The following is a 3451-nucleotide window of genomic DNA, read 5'->3' as shown; positions in this document are numbered from 1 at the left end:
GGTTTGGTTGATTGTTTCAATACTTTGAAAAGTACCAAGAGAACAATAAAGCTATTTCAATTTGGAAGTAGGGGAAAGTAAAAATAAGCAGATAATCTTGTTGAAATATTAACTTAATTAGGATTGACTCAGCCGAGAGGAATTTGGGGCTTTAGTGGCCCAGGCTGGAGGGAAAGGCTGGCCTGATCCTGGGTAAAAGTTCAATTTGTCCAAGTGGTAACTCCAGGCTAGAATAAGACCCATGTTCATAATTTGAGGGAATTCAACAGAGGCAAATTTTTTTATTTGTGAGAAACCAACCCCATTCATGCTAGTTCAAGGAAAGGAGAGTTTTGAAAGTTTACAGGGGCACTTCACAAAAGTGAAACACAGTATACACCTTGCGTCAAAAATTGTATATTTTGCTTAAAGCGTTCTAAGGATAGAATTTCCTCTTCTGTCTGTTTTTGTCTCTCTCTCTGGCTGTATTAAAAAATGTTAATAGGCTTTCTCTAGCATTTAACTTTCTGAGATAACTTCTCAGTAAGAACATGGCTGAGAATGACTGTTCTATCCCCGATTCCATGTAACTTACAGTATAAATATTCGCTAGTCTCTGATCAGGGATTTTTCTTTTCTTTGTTCAAACTTTCAAGGCAGAACATTAGTTTATTAGCCAGTTAGTAGGTTGGCTTTCCTTGTATTGGCTTTTTTGTGTGTGTTAAGTTGGCTATACCTTGCAGTGGATGACATGCTATAATAAAACGCACCTACCTTGACTCACCCCTTCAACAGGGGCTGGTGAGTGGAGGCTTCTTCTCTGAGAAGAGATTGCAGGGTTACCTGTATCGCAAAATTATGTACCACAATGAGTTCCAGCAAGGCCTCCTCAAAGAGTGGTATTCCTCTGAATCACAAGGTGGCACGTGTCTGGGAGCTCAGGAGACAGGATTCATTTCTCAGAACAAAGGGATTGATATATGTATGGTCAAAGCTCCAGCCCAGTAAGCTCAGGTTCAGTACAGAATCCCAATATCAGGAAGGGAATGGGGTGCAAATCAGGAACCAAGGTGGAGGTTCTGTCACATGGGGGACCAACATAATATGGGTTCTAAGAAGGCTTATAACTTAGAACCATGACTCCAAAATCCACGGGATACATAAAAATCACCTTGAGGTACTTAATTTCAGGGCACTCGCTGACATCTAGTAATCTGCTGAGGGAATTCTTTTAACAAGATCAGGTAGTGAATATGACACAGGGTCAGGTTTGGAAACTTGTGACTTATTTGGCCATCTGCCGTCTGCACACACCAGATTCTGAGCCAACCTACAGAAACAAGGGCCTTCACCTTCTCTCTTCCAGTCTGAGGCTGTTTATATCCTACCGCTGCCATTATAGTTAAGGTCACTGCAGAACTCTTTTATGTCAGAGAAGTAAGGTTTGTCTTGGTGTGACTATTGGCATTTATGCCAGATGGTCTGGATAGGCTGGACTGTGGTGGAAATCTTGAGAGATTGAATTTTGAATCTGTGTGTCCATAACAACTGAGAGAGAAAAGGTTAGGCTTAATTTTTTTTAAATGCTGTAAAGCAACATTGAAGCTTTGTTGATTGTAGGGAGACCCTCTGAAACTATTGCTATGGAATAAAAGATGAAATGCTCCTGATTATTTTAAATAGAAAATTGCATGCAGGATTGTGTAAAGACAATGCCAGGTTGGACTGCCAGTACGAGCCAACAGCGCGTGATGTGCTTCCTCCTGCAGAGAGCCTATGAACAGACGTGCAGTCAGGGAGGTTTCACATCACCAAGATTCCTATCCCAGAAAAGCAGATGTTCATAGCTCTGGGGATGGAATGCGACCCTTGTGGAAAGCCTATAAATGGACGCATGGGGAGCTCCTGTCCACATGGATAAGATAGGGCTATAAACGCCCTCATCTTGCCACGGCTCTTCTAGGCCTCTTTAGGGTTAAGGTATACTCCCTTCTGAGAATTTCTGGTCTAACCTGTTGTCTAGCTTCATGTCCTGTTTCTATGGATTGTTTGTAACCAGCTTTTGCTGCAACTGTTACTGCTGATTAATATCTTGCTAATCATAGATTATGGAAAGACTGTGTTTCTGTTTTAAGGCTCTGTTAGAAATTACTGATGCACACACAATATTGTAAATTCTTATCCCTGTATACTGTACTTCTGCATACAGATGTTATGTTAAAGGATTGCTTCATCCCCATGTGACCATCTCACCTCATAATCAAATGACCCTAAATCCCTCACTAACCTACCCCCGCCCTCACTAAACTTAATAATAAATGCTGGTATATCCAGCGCATTATCGGCACCACAGGACCAGAAGGCAGTGACCCCCCTGGACCCAGCTTTCGCTGTCTTGTGTGTGTCTATTATTTCTCGACCTGCCGATCCACCTGGGAACAAAGAGAGAGCCCCATTGCATTGCAGGCTTCTGGCCAAATCCCGCAATAGTTGGTGATATATGTCCATGCTGGGTCTTCTGGGAACCCTACTATGCATTTCCCTAACTCCGGGACCCAGGCTAGTTGCTGAGGCAGAGGGAAAGGAGAGCATGGCAAAAAAATGCCCTGGGTAAAGCTACTACCTCACAGTGACACACATCAGTACTGTCTATATTTTCTTGGCCAAATGAAGCCCTGATATCACCTTGGCAGGGACATAAAATCCTAAGATCGGCCTGGAAGAAGAAACCCGTTCCTAAGACCTAGCACAAAGGCCTTTGACTTGTTTTCTGCAGCGTCTCCAGTGTCTAGAATGTTGTCTGGCACATGGTAGGTACTTAAAATATGTATTGAATAAACAACGAACATGCAAGAGAAAAATGATAGTTTATATTCCACTCAGGGTTCACTTTGGTTCCTGGACACAGTTCATTTCCTAGAACATTTTAGAAAATAACCCCAGAAAGGACCATGTTTGTGAAAATTGCCTTTAATACAGATTATGAATGAGTAGAAAGCCCTTGGCTTGAGGAGACTCATTAGATAGGGGCTGCATGAGTTCCAAGTTGTGTTTTATATTGGTGTAGGGGGCATTTTTTCATGTTTCTACAAAGAGTGTTTGAAAGGTCAGTTTGAACAATTGTCTGACTCTCAGAATATTAAAAGGTGAGGTGCAGGACTCATTAGTGGATTTCACAACAGATCTGAGAGTAAAACTACCAAATTGATGATTAACTTTGCAGACAGATGTTAAGGGGATCCTGTTTTAACTAAAATTATGGCTCCTCTTGGGGTTACCATTGGTTCTTTCATGCATGAAATGGCCAAAAGACACTTAAATGGCTATCCTGGGAGACTTGGCTCCCACATCTGTAGACACATTGAGATTAATGGCCAATTCCATCTCCTGCTTTGTCCTCAATAAGCATGGGTCCTCAGACCCACTTCATGCCAAGAGAACAAATGTTTGCAAGTGCCCTTTCCATTTCTGG

This window comes from Nomascus leucogenys, chromosome 2, assembly GCF_006542625.1.
Source record: "Nomascus leucogenys isolate Asia chromosome 2, Asia_NLE_v1, whole genome shotgun sequence".
Lineage (NCBI taxonomy): Eukaryota > Metazoa > Chordata > Mammalia > Primates > Hylobatidae > Nomascus > Nomascus leucogenys.
The sequence above is the reverse complement of the archived record's forward strand: the minus strand, read 5'-3'. Positions refer to the sequence as shown.